Genomic DNA, 19,398 nt, shown 5'->3' with positions numbered 1-19,398 from the left:
CTGGGTGAGTCTCAGGGCTGGGTGAGTGTCAGGGCTGGGTGAGTCTCAGGGCTGGGTGAGTCTCCGGGCTGGGTGAGTCTCTGGGCTGGGTGAGTCTCCGGGCTGGTTGAGTCTCCGGGCTGGGTGAGTCTCAGGGCTGGGTGAGTCTCAGGGCTGGGCGAGTCTCAGGGCTGGGTGAGTGTCAGGGCTGGGTGAGTCTCAGGGCTGGGTGAGTCTCAGGGCTGGGTGAGTCTCAGGGCTGGGTGAGTGTCAGGGCTGGGTGAGTCTCAGGGCTGGGTGAGTGTCAGGGCTGGGTGAGTCAGGGCTGGGTGAGTGTCAGGGCTGGGTTAGTCTCAGGGCTGGGTGAGTCTCAGGGCTGGGTGAGTGTCAGGGCTGGGTGAGTCTCAGGGCTGGGTGAGTCTCCGGGCTGGGTGAGTCTCCGGGCTGGGTGAGTCTCCGGGCTGGTTGAGTCTCCGGGCTGGGTGAGTCTCAGGGCTGGGTGAGTCTCAGGGCTGGGCGAGTCTCAGGGCTGGGCGAGTGTCAGGGCTGGGTGAGTCTCAGGGCTGGGTGAGTCTCAGGGCTGGGTGAGTCTCAGGGCTGGGTGAGTCTCAGGGCTGGGTGAGTCTCAGGGCTGGGTGAGTGTCAGCGCTGGGTGAGTCTCAGGGCTGGGTGAGTGCCAGGGCTGGGTGAGTCTCAGGGCTGGGTGAGTGTCAGGGCTGGGTGAGTGTCAGGGCTGGGTGAGTGTCAGGGCTGGGTGAGTGTCAGGGCTGGGTGAGTGTCAGGGCTGGGTGAGTCTCAGGGCTGGGTGAATCTCAGGGCTGGGTGAGTCTCAGGGCTGCGTGAATCTCAGGGCTGGGTGAGTCTCAGGGCTGGGTGAATCTCAGGGCTGGGTGAGTCTCAGGGCTGGTTGAGTGTCAGGGCTGGGTGAGTCTCAGGGCTGGGTGAGTGTCAGGGCTGGGTGAGTGTCAGGGCTGGGTGAGTGTCAGGGCTGGGTGAGTCTCAGGGCTGGGTGAATCTCAGGGCTGGGTGAGTCTCAGGGCTGGGTGAGTGTCAGGGCTGGGTGAGTCTCAGGGCTGGGTGAGGCTCCGGGCTGGGTGAGTCTCAGGGCTGGGTGAGTCTCAGGGCTGGGTGAGTCTCAGGGCTGGGCGAGTCTCAGGGCTAATCTCAGGGCTGGGTGAGTCAGGGCTGGGTGAGTCTCAGGGCTGGGTGAGTCTCAGGGCTGGGTGAATCTCAGGGCTGGGTGAGTCTCAGGGCTGGGTGAGTCTCAGGGCTGGGTGAGTCTCAGGGCTAATCTCAGGGCTGGGTGAGTCTCTGGGCTGGGTGAGTCCCAGGGCTGGGTGAGCCTCAGGGCTGGGCGAGTCTCAGGGCTGGGCGAGTCTCCGGGCTGGGTGAGTCTTAGGGCTAATCTCAGGGCTGGGTGAGTCTCAGGGTGAGTCTCCGGGCTGGGTGAGTCTCCGGGCTGGGTGAGTGTCAGGGCTGGGTGAGTCTCCGGGCTGGGTGAGTCTCCGGGCTGGGTGTCTCCGGGCTGGGTGAGTCTACGGGCTGGGTGAGTCTCAGCTCCAGGCGACGCGTGCGCCCCACGCCACATCCCTCCCCTGCGGCGTTCCCCGTCGCCACTTTGGCAGCGAGCGGATGGGCGCGACTCGCCTGGACCTGTGCGAACGGCGGGGGGGGGGGGGGGTCAGCGTTGGACAGGGCAAGGTCAGGGGAAGGAGGACCCCAGGCCGCGGGGAGAAGGGCAACGTCTCTTCGTGGGGGGGGGGGGGGCGGGGGGTGGGAAGGTCAGAGGTCAGGCACGGGCGCGCGAGTGCTCGGATTTCGTGGCCTCGCAGGGAAGCCACGGGATGGGTCGACGGAGTTGGCCGTGAGAATCTGAGTGGGTGGCCTCACGTTTGATAAGCCTGGCAGGAGGTGGTGGTGGGGGGGTCAGAGAGAGGGGGGGGGGGTGGTGGTTCCTTTGTGCTTTTGTTTGAGGTGGAGAGAAAACATTCCTCGGACAAATATTCTCCCGGACGAGCGTCAGAGGCGCAGCGGGAGGAAGAATTTCGGTCGGGACACCGGCGGCGGTCGCGGTGATGCCCCTCGACTTTCACCGCCCCGGTCGCCGCGCATTTGTGGTGGAGCACAGACAGAGATGGAAATTCCACGTTCTCATGGCAAGGAGCGGTCCGGGCGCTGGCCCTCGACTTTCACTGCCCCGCTCGTTGGCACCGCTGGCGACGCACAGACAGAGATGGAAATTCCACGTTCTCATGGCAAGGAGCGGTCCGGGGGCTGGCCCTCGACTTTCACCGCTCCGCTCGTTGGCACCGCTGGCGACGCACAGACAGAGATGGAAATTCCACGTTCTCATGGCAAGGAGCGGTCCGGGGGCTGCCTTTCGACTTTCACCGCCCCGCTCGCCCACGCATCGCTGGCAACGCACAGCCAGCGATGGAAATTCCACGTTCTCATGGCAAGGAGCGGTTCGGGCGTTGGCCATCCACTTCACCGCCCCGCTCGTTGCGCGCTCGCATCGCAGTGAACAACAGCCAGCGATGGAAATTCGAGATTTTTTTTTACATTTTATTATACCAGGGAAAGTCCCTGCTGAGCTTCTCAGAAGCGACCTGGCCATCAAAAATGATAGCTCGACGAAAATGGCTCATCGTCATCACGTGGACATTCATATCAGGAGCCAAATACTCTAAACGCGTGATGTTGTTGATTCTATATGTGTAGGGGAAAAGCGAAAGACCTGGAGAAAAACCCACGCGATCACGGGGAGAGAGATAGACGCAAACTCCAAATAAACAGCAGCAGGCGTCAGGGTCGGGATTGAACCCACGACCTCCTGGAGACCAGGCGAGGTAGTTAACATCTCCTAGCCACCGTGATGATGATGAGAGAGAGAGACACGCAAACTACAAATATACAGCAGGCGTCAGACGCAGACTTTATTTGTGCCTTAACCCGAGATATAACCGTGACATTGAAGCTAGTCCTAATGCTAACCCCAACCCTAACTCTAATCATAATAATAACCATCGCAGTAACCCGAGATCTAACCGTAACACTAATCCTAACCACATCCCTAACCTCAACCCTAATCACAGCCCTAACCGCAACCCTAACTCCAACCCTAACCACAACCCTAACCACAACCCTAACTCCAACCCTAACCCCAACCCTAACCACAACCCTAACCACAACCCTAACCACAACCCCAACCCTAACCCCAACCCTAACCCCAACCCTAACCCCAACCCTAACCACAACCCTAACTCCAACCCTAACCCCAACCCTAACCTCAACCCTAACCACAACCCTAACCCCAACCCTAACCACAACCCTAACCCCAACCCTAACCACAACCCTAACCCCAACCCTAACCACAACCCTAACCACAACCCTAAATCCAACCCTAACCCCAACCCTAACGACAACCCTAACCACAACCCTAACCCCAACCCTAACCACAACCACAACCCTAACCCCAACCCTAACCACAACCCTAACCACAACCACAACCCTAACCCCAACCCTAACCTCAACCCTAACTAGGCTTGAGTCCCTTACAGTGCCGAGTAGCTCCAGTACCGGATAGGGTACCCATACCGGCCACGTGCTCAGTGACGGGCGAGGCAACACGTGCTCCCTTCATCAACCCGCACAGACCAGCGTGGTGAAGTATGGTCAACACCCCCACCCTCCTTCCCCCTCCTCCTCCTCGTCTTCCACCCACAAATGACGAACCCACCCCGGTCTTCAGCAGCTGTGGCTTCGCTAGCCATGCTGATGAGGACCCGGATGAAGAAGCCACACTCAGGACCCTCCTGGCAATGAGTCTTGAGGCTCAGTGTGAGGTTTTCCTGGACTAAAACGCACCATCGTCATCATCGTCGTCATCGTCGTCATCATCGTCATCATCGCCACCATCATCGTCGTCACCATCATCGTCGTCATCGTCGTCGTCGTCATCATCGTCATCATCACCCTAGAGCAGGGGTCGGCAACCTGCGGCTCCGGAGCCGCATGCGGCTCTTTTGAACCTTGACCGCGGCTCCGGGGCGGATGCTAGCGAGGGGAGGAGGCGCACTGTGACACCTGCTCTGGCGTTGCCGCTGCTGACAGGTCGCCGCTCCGCTCCACACTGCCCGCCCGGTGACAGGCAATAACGTTGCCGTTGCTTTGTCACATGTTTGGAAGAAGTAAAAACCTTCCTGGGCAGCAAAGAGCTCACCTTTGCTGAGCTGGAACAGCCAGAGTGGCTGGAAAAATTACATTTTATGGTAGACATGACAGCACATCTAAACACGCTAAATACAACCCTTCAGGGGAAAGGAGGCACAGCCCTGCACATGCTGGAGGAGGTTTTGGCATTCGAGCGCAAGTTGACAGTGTTTGTCAAAGATTTACAGAGAGGTACACTGTCTCACTTTCCCTCTTTGAGATAGTTCAAACAAAGTCATGATACGATAAATTTGGAATATTTCAAGTCTGCAATCACCACAATGCAAAGTTCGTTTGGGAAACGATTCTGTGAGTTCAGAGAGGAAAAAACGACATTATCCTTCCCTGTCACTCCCCTGGCGATCGATCCATCCCTATTGAATATGACTGCATTTGCAGGTGTAAGTCAACCTGATCTTGAGATGGAACTGGCCGATATAGCCGACAAAGATATATGGGTGTCCAAGTTCAAATGCTTGACCGCTACTCTTGAGGATGTTGCCCGTCAGAAGGCCATTCTGGCTCAGAATCATAAATGGAGTGATATTGAAAACGTTCCCAAACAGGACAAACTTGTATTCGAAACATGGAATGCCATCCCCAACACTTATATAAACATGAAAAAGTATGCATTTGGAGTCCCGTCGATCTTCGGCTCCACATATGTATGTGAGCAGGTCTTCTCCAACATGAACTATATTAAAAACAAACATCGATCACGCCTCACAGATGACAGCTTGCAAGCCTGTGTGAAAATGAAGGTGACGTCTTACAGCCCTGATGTGCAGACACTGTGCACTGAGGTTCAGGAGCAAAAATCCCATTAACCAGGTAATTTAGCTATTAATTTGCAAAAATATATTTTACATTGTTAAGTGAAAAAGTCCTTTTTTTATTCAGATTGACAGCTGACTGCACGATCCTGTATATAGCAATAAGGTAAGAAACAATATATGCAGTGTTATATTTGTTTTAAATGTTGCAATGGTTTTGCGGCTCCCAGTTTATTTTTTCCTTCGGAAACGGGTCCAAGTGGCTCTTTATGTCTTAAAGGTTGCAGACCCCTGCCCTAGAGGATAGTGGTGGCATTTAATGATGATGATGCTGAATATAATGATCTTGAACTTAATTACAATTCATTTAAACATGATCATTGGAATTTTATCATGATGATTTTATGATCAATTAAATAATGATCTTGATGGATTTAACGATTTAAGATGGATTCAATGATGATTCTTATTTATTTAATCATGACGACGATGGCTATGATCATGACGATGGCGATGATGAGAATGATGATGATGACGACGATGATGATGAGTTCCACTGTGCGGGAACCCCACATTCACTCGCTCTCTGGGCCTGTGAACGTGGAGTTTCCAGCACAGGCCGAGGGAGGCCTACAGATGTGACCACCGCCCCAACGGCTCGCGTGAGCGGACACCACTCCTTGAGGTTGCGATCTTGATTGTAATTAAACAACAAATGTCATAATCACCCAGAGCTCTTCATCCACTGCTGGACGCAGACCTCCCCCACGCCGTGTCTTTCACGGGAGTCGTTTGACCATACTTCACCGCAGCAGGCGCGACCGCGGATTGGCTGAATGGGGGCTATAAGCCGTATCCGGTTCAGACGTTACTCGCCACTGACGCTAGTCGTGCTGGGGGAATCGATTTTCACGTCGCCAGAATCGCCAGCGCAGTGCACTAACCGCTGCGCCACCGCTCCCAAGAGGCACACATACACACACATATATATACTACAACAATAACAAAACTGCCGCTATTCGCCACTCAGCGGCGGTGACGTCACCACAGCACTTGTGCCAGGCTAGGTGTACTTTTTGAGGCCGTCACTCGAAGTGTGGAAGGCTCCCGCTGCTGGCGAAGGAGGTCACGGGACAGAGCCAGCAGGTGCCATGGGTGAACTGACTGAGATGGCTGGCAGATGCACACCACCTGTGCCCCCTACTGTGCCAGCTCGCTGCGTTTTAGCCGCCCGGCGCTCCGCCCGTTGTTGTGAGCGTTGCCCCTTGGCCCTCCGCTGTTGCTGGAGGGCGACTGCCTCCAACTGCCCAGTAGCAGCGTCCTTCACGAGGAGGCTCGTGAAGGACGCTACTGGGTCGATCTTGACACCGCTGGTACCAGTCATCGACAAGTCCACTCAGTTCCACGTCATCCTGTACCGCATCAGCTCCATCTCATCTCCAGCCCGTGCCGAGCCCGTTTAGCTCCCCTCTACCCGGCCAAACAGAAGCTGATTGAGCGTGCGGTGGGGCTGGGCATGCGGGCTACGTGACCCAGCCCAACGCAGCCTCGCCTGCCGGAGGAGCTCGCTGATGGTGGGACCGCGTCCAGATCATTTCTCACGCGCGCGCGCGCGCGCCTACAGTGTAACACGCTCACCCGAAGGCTGCATATGTACCCTTAATGAAAAAGTATTGTTTGCTCAGCTGTCGTCCATCACAGTTTAATCACGCGGAGACACGTGGAGTGGCAGTGCGACATGTGCGAGTGTGCTGCTCAGAGCTGAAATAGCAACAGCCTGGGGCGGCGCGCCGAGTCGCGAGCAGTGGATGGACCACGGCTGGCCCACACAGCACGTAATGCTCGTCTCGTCCCATACAGAGCCCTCGTTTCGTCCCATACAGAGCCCTCGTCTCATCCCATACAGAGCTCTCGCCTCATCCCATACAGAGCTCTCGCTTCATCCCATACAAAACCCTCGTTTCATCCCATACAGAGCCCTCGTTTAATCCCATACAGAGCCCTCGTTTCATCCCATACAGAACCCTCCTCTCATCCCATACAGAGCCCTCGTCTCATCCCATACAGAGCCCTCGTCTCATCCCATACAGAGCCCTCGTCTCATCCCATACAGAACCCTCCTCTCATCCCATACAGAGCCCTCGTTTCATCCCATACAGAGCCCTCCTCTCATCCCATACAGAGCCCTCGTTTCATCCCATACAGAGCCCTCCTCTCATCCCATACAGAACCCTCCTCTCATCCCATACAGAGCCCTCGTTTCATCCCATACAGAGCCCTCCTCTCATCCCATACAGAGCCCTCGTTTCATCCCATACAGAACCCTCCTCTCATCCCATACAGAGCCGTCGTTTCATCCCATACAGAGCCCTCCTCTCATCCCATACAGAGCCCTCCTCTCATCCCATACAGAGCCATCCTCTCATCCCATACAGAGCCCTCCTCTCATCCCATACAGAGCCCTCATCCCATACAGAGCCCTCCTCTCATCCCATACAGAGCCCTCCTCTCATCCCATACAGAGCCCTCCTCTCACCCCATACAGAGCCCTCCTCTCATCCCATACAGAGCCCTCCTCTCATCCCATACAGAGCCCTCCTCTCATCCCATACAGAGCCCTCGTTTCATCCCATACAGAGCCCTCCTCTCATCCCATACAGAGCACTCGTCTAATCTGATAACAGGGGTAAATACCTAAACTGGTCCTGTGCCTCCCTTAGGGCTTAAGTGAGTAGCTGGTGCGGTGAGTAAACATCGCCCCTGGGGAGACAAAGGCGGCCGGGCGTGGCGCTGGCCACCCACCCCCTCGTGTGCCGTGCCGGCCTTAGTAGGTGCTCGCTAACAGCACTTGCCCCAACAGTCTGTTACAGGCTACACGGGGGATCTTTGTCTTGTATTGTATAGTAGTAGGGTTTTACCCTTTTAAACTGGTACAAAACTGACACCTTTATTGGCCAGTTTAAAAGGGTTAAAACCTACTACTATATTTTGCCACTGGTAAAAGAGATCTCATATTGTATTGTATAGTTTATATATGTAAGGAGCGGTGGCGCACTGGTTAGCGCTACGAACCCGGCGACCCGGGGAATGTGTAAGACTATCTGTGTTATGTGGATACGTGGAGTACAAACACAAAGACAAAGACCCCCCGTATAGCCTTAACAGGCTGTTGGGGCAAGTTCTGTTAACGAAAACCTACGAAGGCCAGCACGGCACACGAGGGAGTTGGTGACCAGCACCACGCCCGGCCGCCTTTGTCTCCCCAGTGCCGATGTGTAAACGCACCGCACGAGGTACTCGTTTTGAGGCTGAGCCGACCTAGGGGAGGCCCAGGAACCGGGTCAGATAATAATCGTCACCGGTGTTGGCCGTTCGCGTGAATCCAACTCTGAGGCCGCCGGGTTCGTAGCGCAGTGCGCGCGCACACGCACGCACGCGCACACGCACGCGTGTGCACGTGCACACACACGCACGCGCACACGCGCGTGTGTGCACGTGCACACACACGCACGCGCGCGTTGACTCACAGAGACCTCCCATTGGCCACACAGGACAATAGGTAAGTCACCCTCAAATCACACACACACACACCTCCCAACACAAAGGGCTGGACATTAAAGACTCTGAACGCTAAATAAACACGGGCCACAACAACAACAATCTACACCCTCCCCGGGCGATGTTTACACGACCATGGGATTATTTATTTTCGCTCGAGTTTAACGTTTCGTATTTGGCCTCACTTCAAAGTGGGGGGCTAGGGGTCAGGAAACCGCCCGGGGCAGTGGAGGGGGGGGGCACACTGTGACGTAGGAGGAGGAGCGTGAATCAGCAACATCCACAACCTCCACCACCGCCACCACCTCCACCACCACCTTCACCGCCACCACCACGTCCACCACCTCCACCACCTCCACCACCACCTCCACCACATATTCTTAGGTTTTTTCGGTAAAGATACGTAGATACAAAAATTTAAATTAATAAAAGTAAAGTACAAATAAAATAAAAATCACGACGTTTCGGAGGCAACACAAGCTTCCGTCTTCAGGTGGAACCGTCACAGCACGATAGCTGTATCAAGTGAGAGAAATTTCAAGAAAACGGTCCTTGTATATATACTGGTTGAGGGTGGGAGGTGCCTCCACCACCTCCTCTACCACCACCACCAACACCTCCACCACCACCAACACCTCCACCACCTCCTCCACCACCACTTCCATCACCTCTTCCACCACCACCACCATCGCCACCACCACCTCCACCACCACCACCACCACCTCCACCATCGCCACCACCACATCCACCACCACCAACACCTCCACCACCTCCTCCACCACCACTTCCACCACCTCTTCAACCACCACCACCATCGCCACCACCACCTCCACCACCACCACCACCACCATCGCCACCACCACCTCCACCACCGTCACCACCATCGCCACCACCACCACCGCCACCACTATCACCAACTACCACCACCGTCACTACCACCACCAACCATCTGCAGCAGTTCCACTACTGGATTATTTTTTCTGCCTGAGCACGACCGCTTATGTTACGATCGAAACATCGTGATATATTTTTTTATTTTAATTTATTATTTTTCTACCTACGTGACTTTACTGAAGGAACCAAAGAGTATGGATTCCTGCAGTCACGAAAGTTTCAAATCAAGATTGAACCAGTGGCATCTGAAGAACCAGTGGCATCTACATCTACAGAGCATGAAGAACCAGTGGCATCTACATCTGCAGAACATGAAGAACCAGTGGCATCTACATCTACAGAACATGAAGAACCAGTGGCATCTACATCTGCAGAACATGAAGAACCAGTGGCATCTACATCTACAGAACATGAAGAACCAGTGGCATCTACATCTACAGAACATGAAGAACCAGTGGCATCTACATCTACAGAACATGAAGAACCAGTGGCATCTACATCTGCAGAACATGAAGAACCAGTGGCATCTACATCTACAGAACATGAAGAACCAGTGGCATCTACATCTACAGAACATGAAGAACCAGTGGCATCTACATCTGCAGAACGTGAAGAACCAGCGGCATCTACATCTGCAGAGCATGAAGAACCAGTGGCATCTACATCTGCAGAACGTGAAGAACCAGTGGCATCTACATCTACAGAACATGAAGAACCAGTGGCATCTACATCTGCAGAACGTGAAGAACCAGTGGCATCTACATCTGCAGAACGTGAAGAACCAGCGGCATCTACATCTGCAGAACATGAATAACCAGTGGCATCTACATCTGCAGAACGTGAAGAACCAGTGGCATCTACATCTGCAGAACATGAATAACCAGTGGCATCTACATCTACAGAACATGAATAACCAGTGGCATCTACATCTGCAGAGCGTGAAGAACCAGTGGCATCTACATCTGCAGAGCGTGAAGAACCAGTGGCATCTACATCTACAGAACATGAAGAACCAGTGGCATCTACATCTGCAGAACGTGAAGAACCAGTGGCATCTACATCTGCAGAGCGTGAAGAACCAGCGGCATCTACATCTGCAGAGCGTGAAGAACCAGTGGCATCTACATCTGCAGAGCGTGAAGAACCAGCGGCATCTACATCTGCAGAGCGTGAAGAACCAGTGGCATCTACATCTGCAGAGCGTGAAGAACCAGTGGCATCTACATCTGCAGAGCGTGAAGAACCAGTGGCATCTACATCTGCAGAGCGTGAAGAACCAGTGGCATCTACATCTGCAGAGCGTGAAGAACCAGTGGCATCTACATCTGCAGAACGTGAAGAACCAGTGGCATCTACATCTGCAGAGCGTGAAGAACCAGCGGAATCTACATCTGCAGAACGTGAAGAACCAGTGGCATCTACATCTGCAGAGCGTGAAGAACCAGCGGCATCTACATCTGCAGAACGTGAAGAACCAGTGGCATCTACATCTGCAGAGCATGAAGAACCAGTGGCATCTACATCTGCAGAGCGTGAAGAACCAGTGGCATCTACATCTGCAGAACGTGAATAACCAGTGGCATCTACATCTGCAGAACATGAAGAACCAGTGGCATCTACATCTGCAGAGCGTGAAGAACCAGTGACATCTACATCTGCAGAACGTGAATAACCAGTGGCATCTACATCTGCAGAACATGAAGAACCAGCGGCATCTACATCTGCAGAACATGAAGAACCAGTGGCATCTACATCTGCAGAGCGTGAAGAACCAGCGGCATCTACATCTGCAGAACGTGAAGAACCAGTGGCATCTACATCTGCAGAGCATGAAGAACCAGTGGCATCTACATCTGCAGAGCGTGAAGAACCAGTGGCATCTACATCTGCAGAACGTGAATAACCAGTGGCATCTACATCTGCAGAGCGTGAAGAACCAGTGGCATCTACATCTGCAGAACGTGAATAACCAGTGGCATCTACATCTGCAGAACGTGAAGAACCAGTGGCATCTACATCTGCAGAACGTGAATAACCAGTGGCATCTACATCTGCAGAGCGTGAAGAACCAGTGGCATCTACATCTGCAGAGCGTGAAGAACCAGTGGCATCTACATCTGCAGAACGTGAAGAACCAGTGGCATCTACATCTGCAGAGCGTGAAGAACCAGTGGCATCTACATCTGCAGAACGTGAAGAACCAGTGGCATCTACATCTGCAGAACGTGAAGAACCAGTGGCATCTACATCTGCAGAACGTGAAGAACCAGTGGCATCTACATCTACATGAGATTACACAACTTTTAAAGTCGAGTGTATACGCCGTAATACGTGTTTGGAATTGATAGGAGTAAAGTTGGTCTTACAAACAAATCGACGTACGAACAGTCCTCGGGAACCGAACTCGTTCGTAAGTAGAGGAGTTCCTGCATAGTAATAGGTTTTTACCCTTTCAACTGGTACAAAAACGGACACCTTTAGGTGCCACAGACACTCGCGTGGGCGCCGTGTCATTGACAAATGTGCTGAGTTGATCTGTGCATCGCAGCCAAAGCAGCAGCAGCATCAGCAGCAGCAGCAGCAACAAGCATCACCACTCGATTATTTATTAGCGATAATGTTTTATGATAACTGGTATTTTTACCCTTCTATCTGGCAACAAAAATGACATCTTTTTTTTACAAGGAGTCATGTTTGCATTGACCACAATACCTGCGGTCGAAATACAAACAAAAAACATAACTCTGATAATGTATGCACTGTCCTTGAAGTTGATTGGTCCACACCCGAGACAGCTTTCCTTAGAGCCTAGTCTCACATGGTGTTGGACCAGATGACGCCAAAAGGCGCACAACTCAAAGACAATACACCATCAGAGTATGAGAGCTCGGGGTATGAAGCATTTACACCATTGGAACCTCATTTGCCAGTAGCAAAATATGATAACTGTTTTTTTACCCTTTTATCTGGCAATGTTTTGTTGCCAGATGGAAGGGTAATAAACCAACGTTTTGTTGCCAGATAGAAGGGTAAAAAACCAGTTATCATATTTTTTAGTGGCAAATGAGGTTCCAATGGTGATAATGTTTTAGTTTGAACTATAGCCTCGTCGTCCGTGCAAATGACCTTCCTCGCATTCGCCGAAGAAACACCGCAGACAACGCTGGCAGGCAGTCTGGCAGCAGGCCGCAGAGCCAGGCAGTGCTGAGTAGCCGCCACTACCAACAATTGGTAGCGAGTATAAGATCATCATTCGGCAGCCGTCGATTTGACGCCACGGGCCGCAATCGTTCGGTGCCAACGTCTGCCCAAGGAACGATGCCGGGGGGAATGCGTCGAGGAAACACTCCCGACCGAGTCGATGTCATGATCGAGTTGCTTCTGCTGCTGCTGCCGCTGCTGCCGCTGCTGCTGCCGCTGCTGCCGCTGCTGCTGCTGCCGCTGCTGCCGCCGCTGCTACTGCTGCCGCCGCTGCTGCTACTGCTGCCGCTACTGCTGCTGCCGCTGCCGCTACTGCTGCCGCTGCTGCTACTGCTGCCGCTGCTGCTGCTGCCGCTGCTGCCGCCGCTGCTACTGCTGCCGCTACTGCTGCCGCTGCTGCTACTGCTGCCGCTACTGCTGCTGCCGCTACTGCTGCTACTGCTGCCGCTACTGCTGCTGCTGCTGCCGCTGCTGCTACTGCTGCTGCCGCTGCCGCTGCTGCCGCCGCTGCTACTGCTGCCGCTACTGCTGCCGCTGCTGCTACTGCTGCCGCTACTGCTGCTGCCGCTACTGCTGCTACTGCTGCCGCTACTGCTGCTGCTGCTGCCGCTACTGCTGCTACTGCTGCCGCTACTGCTGCTGCTGCCGCTACTGCTGCTGCTGCTGGTGCTGCTGCCGCTACTGCTGCTGCTACTGCTGCTGCTGCTGCCGCTACTGCCGCTACTGCTGCCGCTACTGCTGCCACTGCTGCCGCTACTGCTGCCGCTACTGCCGCTACTGCTGCCGCTACTGCCGCTGCTGCTGCTGCTGCTACTGCTGCCGCTACTGCTGCTACTGCTGCCGCTACTGCTGCTACTGCTGCCGCTACTGCTGCTACTGCTGCCGCTGCTGCTACTGCTGCTGCCGCTGCCGCTGCTGCCGCCGCTGCTACTGCTGCCGCTACTGCTGCCGCTGCTGCTACTGCTGCTACTGCTGCCGCTACTGCTGCTGCTGCTGCCGCTACTGCTGCTACTGCTGCCGCTACTGCTGCTGCTGCCGCTACTGCTGCTGCTGCTGGTGCTGCTGCCGCTACTGCTGCTACTGCTGCTGCTACTGCTGCTGCTGCTGCCGCTACTGCTGCTACTGCTGCCGCTACTGCCGCTACTGCCGCTACTGCTGCCGCTACTGCCGCTACTGCTGCTGCTACTGCTGCTGCTGCTGCCACTGCTGCCGCTACTGCTGCCGCTACTGCCGCTACTGCTGCCGCTACTGCTGCTACTGCTGCCGCTACTGCTGCTGCTGCTGCTGCTGCTGCCACTGCTGCCGCTACTGCTGCCGCTACTGCTGCTACTGCTGCCGCTACTGCTGCTACTGCTGCCGCTACTGCTGCTACTGCTGCCGCTACTGCTGCTACTGCTGCTGCTGCTACTGCTGCCGCTACTGCTGCTGCCGCTACTGCTGCTACTGCTGCTGCTACTGCTGCTGCTGCTGCCGCTGCTACTGCTGCCGCTACTGCTGCTGCTGCTACTGCTGCCGCTACTGCTGCTACTGCTGCCGCTACTGCTGCTACTGCTGCCGCTACTGCTGCTACTGCTGCCGCTGCTGCTGCTGTACGGCACCAGTCTGCGAAGCCCTCGCGTTCAGCCGCTCATGCATCGGACATTCCGCCTTGCGACTGCTTCGCGAGAAGTGATTCTTGACTGCACCACCACCACCACCACTCGGGTCAAGATTTTTCTGACCGGAGGTTGCAATTTTGCGGGGAAATAAATCAATGATGAGTATTGCGAAATATTAGAATGTTTCTATTGAAATTTAGCTCGCACAACCGTGGTGGAACCGCCAATACGTTCATTTGTGATAGCATGGAGATGCTAACTACCTCGCCTGGTATATAGGAAGTCGTGGGTTCGATCCGGACCCTGACACCTGCTGTATATTTGGAGTTTGCGTGTCTCTCTCTCTCCCCGTGGAGATGTTAACTACCTCGCCTGGTATACAGGAAGTCATGGGTTCGATCCGGACCCTGACACCTGCTGTATATTTGGAGTTTGCGTGTCTCTCTCTCTCCGTGGAGATGTTAACTACCTCGCCTGGTATACAGGAAGTTGCGGGTTCGATACGGACCCTGACGCCTGCTGCTGTATATTGGGAGTCTGTGTTTGTGTCTTTTTCTTGCTGTGCCCGCTCCTGTGATCGAGAGGGCGGGGGGTGGGGCTGGAGATGCGGGGGGGTGCGGGAGGGGGCGGTTATCTGGTCCATTGCCTAATTGGCCAGGGCGGATGTGCGACGGTCAGAAAAGTCACGTGGTCCGCGGGTTGCAGTCTTGCTGCGTCAGCTCCTGGGGTCGGGGGTTGTGGGCGGAGTGGTGGGGGTGAGGGGGGTCGTGGGGTGGGGGGGAGTGGTGGGGGTGAGGGGGGTGGAGGTGCGGGGGGTGGGATAGGGGGTGGGGTGGGGGGTGGAGGAGTGGGGGTGCGGGGGGTGGGGTGGTTGGTGCGGGGTGGTGGGCGGGGGGTGGGGTAGGGGTACGGGGAGTATGGTGGGGGGTGCGGGAGGTGGGGCGGGGGGCGCGTGGGGTGGGTTGGGGGTGCGGGGGGTGGGGCGGGGGGCGCGTGTGGTGGGTTGGGGGTACGGGGGGTGTGGGGGGTTAATGGTTTAATTGGCGAGTGGAGACGCGGCGGCGTTGCTGCCCTGCCACGCTCTGTGCGCTCTTGCTGCGTCAGCTCCCCCGGGGCGGGCGGCGGCGGTCGCTTTACAGCCCCGAGGGGCGAGTGGGACCCTCGCCCGGTCACGTCGAGCGCCAGAGGTCGCAAACAAGTTTTGATTCCTTACCCGTACCCGGCCGCACCAGGGTCGCAAACGGCTACCCGTACTCGGCCGGATACGGGTAGCCGGCTATCGGGTAGGGTACGGGTATCGGGTACCCGGTTGCGACCTCTGCCGAGCGCCCAGCACCGACTGACCAACTGACTGTCGGCCAACAGCTTTAGGGGCTGGCTCGGTTCGCTTGACCCGCACTTGCCGCTGGATTTACGCAACAACGCGGGCGCTTAGTGCCCGGTGGTGCCGACTGGCTGGCTGGCTGGCTGACCGCAGAGCTTCACGCCGACGAGTTGGATACGCGACCCAGTGCGGTTTCAAAGGCAAGGTGGACGATGGTTTCGTGGTCGCGTCACGGTCAGCAGCGCTACGAAGCCGGCGACCCGGGTTCGATTCCCGCTCGCGGGCCAACAGCGGTGACGATTATCCGAACCGTTCCTGGGCCTCCCCTAGGTCGACTCAGCCTCAAATGGTGTGTAAAACACCGCCATTGGAGGAGACAAAGGCGGCCGGGCGTGGTGTTGGCCACCCACCCCCTTTCGTATGCTGTGCCGGCCTTCATAGGAGCTCGCTAACAGCACTTGCCCGAGCAGTCTGTTCCAGGCTATACGGGGGATCTTTATCTTTGTGGCCACCCCCACTCTGAATCCCTCGCCTCTCATCTCTACATGTGCATCTCTCGCGGTGGCTCGGAGATGTTGACTACCTCGCCTGGTACACAGGAGGTCGTGGGCTCCATCCCGACCCTGACGCCTGCTGCTGTATATTTGGAGTTTGCGTGTCTCTCTCTCATCATCATCACGGTGGCTAGATGTTGACTACCTCGCCTGGTACACAGAAGGTCGTGGGCTCCATCCCGACCCTGACGCCTGCTGCTGCTGCTGTATATTTGGAGTTTGCGTGTCTCTCTCTCATCATCATCACGGTGGCTAGATGTTGACTACCTCGCCTGGTACACAGAAGGTCGTGGGCTCCATCCCGACCCTGACGCCTGCTGCTGCTGCTGTATATTTGGAGTTTGCGTGTCTCTCTCTCATCATCATCACGGTGGCTAGGAGATGTTGACTACCTTGCATGGTACACAGAAGGTCGTGGGCTCCATCCCGACCCTGACGCCTGCTGCTGCTGCTGTATATTTGGAGTTTGCGTGTCTCTCTCTCATCATCATCACGGTGGCTAGGAGATGTTGACTACCTCGCCTGGTACACAGAAGGTCGTGGGCTCCATCCCGACCCTGACGCCTGCTGCTGCTGCTGTATATTTGCAGTTTGCGTGTCTCTCTCTCATCATCATCACGGTGGCTAGGAGATGTTGACTACCTCGCCTGGTACACAGAAGGTCGTGGGCTCCATCCCGACCCTGACGCCTGCTGCTGCTGTATATTTGGAGTTTGCGTGTCTCTCTCTCATCATCATCACGGTGGCTAGGAGATGTTGACTACCTCGCCTGGTATACAGGAAGTTGCGGGTTCGATCCGGACCCTGACGCCTGCTGCTGTATATTGGGAGTCTGTGTTTGTGTCTTTTTCGTGCTGTGCCCGCTCCTGTGATCGAGAGGGCGGGGGGTGGGGCTGGAGATGCGGGGGGGTGCGGGAGGGGGCGGTTATCTGGTCCATTGCCTAATTGGCCAGGGCGGATGTGCGACGGTCAGAAAAGTCACGTGGTCCGCGGGTTGCAGTCTTGCTGCGTCAGCTCCTGGGGTCGGGGGTTGTGGGCGGAGTGGTGGGGGTGAGGGGGGTCGTGGGGTGGGGGGGAGTGGTGGGGGTGAGGGGGGTGGAGGTGCGGGGGGTGGGATAGGGGGTGGGGTGGGGGGTGGAGGAGTGGGGGTGCGTGGGGTGGGGTGAGGGTGCGGGGGGTGGGGTGGTTGGTGCGGGGTGGTGGGCGGGGGGTGGGGTAGGGGTACGGGGAGTATGGTGGGGGGTGCGGGAGGTGGGGCGGGGGGCGCGTGTGGTGGGTTGGGGGTACGGGGGGTGTGGGGGGTTAATGGTTTAATTGGCGAGTGGAGACGCGGCGGCGTTGCTGCCCTGCCACGCTCTGTGCGCTCTTGCTGCGTCAGCTCCCCCGGGGCGGGCGGTGGCGGTCGCTTTACAGCCCCGAGGGGCGAGTGGGACTCTCGCGCGGTCACGCCGAGCGCCAGAGGTCGCAAACGGGTTTTGATTCCTTACCCGTACCCGGCCGCACCAGGGTCGCAAACGGCTACCCGTACTCGGCCGGGTACGGGTAGCCGGCTATCGGGTAGGGTACGGGTATCGGGTACCCGGTTGCGACCTCTGCCGAGCGCCCAGCACCGACTGACCAACTGACTGTCGGCCAACAGCTTTAGGGGCTGGCTCGGTTCGCTTGACCCGCACTTGCCGCTGGATTTACGCAACAACGCGGGCGCTTAGTGCCCGGTGGTGCCGACTGGCTGGCTGGCTGACCGCAGAGCTTCACGCCGACGAGTTGGATACGCGACCCAGTGCGGTTTCAAAGGCAAGGTGGACGATGGTTTCGTGGTCGCGTCACGGTCAGCAGCGCTACGAAGCCGGCGACCCGGGTTCGATTCCCGCTCGCGGGCCAACAGCGGTGACGATTATCCGAACCGTTCCTGGGCCTCCCCTAGGTCGACTCAGCCTCAAATGGTGTGTAAAACACCGCCATTGGAGGAGACAAAGGCGGCCGGGCGTGGTGTTGGCCACCCACCCCCCTTCGTATGCTGTGCCGGCCTTCATAGGAGCTCGCTAACAGCACTTGCCCGAGCAGTCTGTTCCAGGCTATACGGGGGATCTTTGTCTTTGTGGCCACCCCCACTCTGAATCCCTCGCCTCTCATCTCTACATGTGCATCTCTCGCGGTGGCTCGGAGATGTTGACTACCTCGCCTGGTACACAGAAGGTCGTGGGCTCCATCCCGACCCTGACGCCTGCTGCTGCTGCTGCTGTATATTTGGAGTTTGCGTGTCTCTCTCATCATCGTCACGGTGGCTCGGAGATGTTGACTACCTCGCCTGGTACACAGGAGGTCGTGGGCTCCATCCCGACCCGTGACGCCTGCCGCTGTGTATTTGGAGTTTGCGTGTCTCTCTCTCGCCGTGGTCGAGTTGCTATCGTCCGGATCCTCCGTTGTTGTGTTTTTCCTTTCCCCTCCCCCCCTTTCTCAACATCAACAACATCACGCGTTTGAAGAGGATGTGTCTCCTGCTATAAGTTTCCACACGACGATGATGATGACGACGACGACGACGATGACGACGACGACGATGATGATGACGACGACGACGATGATGACGACAACGCGCCCACTTCGTCGAGCTATCATCAGTGGTGGCCAGGTCGCGTCTGAAACAGCCTCGATAGCTCAGTGGGAGAGAGGGAGAGCGAGCGGGGGAGGGGGGAGAGGGGGGATGGGGGGAGGAGGGAGGGCTGAGGGGGGGGAAGTGGCACGATTGCGAAATCCTCGTATCGGATATTAACGAGAGAAATGTCGAACATTTAGAGTCAACAAAACTGAACATGGCTCCCTCTGTGTGCGCCGTCCCTGGTTTAACCCTCCCAGGCAGGGCGCAGAGACTAAGCGAGAGAGAGAGAGAGACAAAGATCCCCCGTGTAGCCTCTAGCCGCCTCTCGGGGCAAGTGCTTTATTAACAGGCTGTCGCTAGGGGCCGCTACGGTACACGAACACCACTCCCGGCCGCATTTGTCTCTCCCCAGTGCTGATGTTGCTTACAGACCCGCACAAGGTTTTTGTTTTTAAGGCTGAGTCGACCTGAGCGGGAATTGAACTCGAGTCGCCTGCTCCGTAGCGCAATGCGCTAACCGCAGCGCCACCGCTCTCTGTTTGATACTGTACATACGCACTTTTTAAAATCCTTTATATTAAGTTCACTTGCTTGCTTGCTTGCGCGCTTACGACCGTGCAAATTCTAGATTTGAAGCTTTCGTGACTGCAAGGAATCATATTATTAGGTTTTTTCGGTAAAGTCACGTAGGTAAAACATCAAAATT

Source organism: Lampetra fluviatilis, chromosome 36 (genome assembly GCF_964198595.1).
Source record: "Lampetra fluviatilis chromosome 36, kcLamFluv1.1, whole genome shotgun sequence".
NCBI lineage: Eukaryota > Metazoa > Chordata > Hyperoartia > Petromyzontiformes > Petromyzontidae > Lampetra > Lampetra fluviatilis.
Note: the sequence above shows the minus strand (reverse complement) of the source record.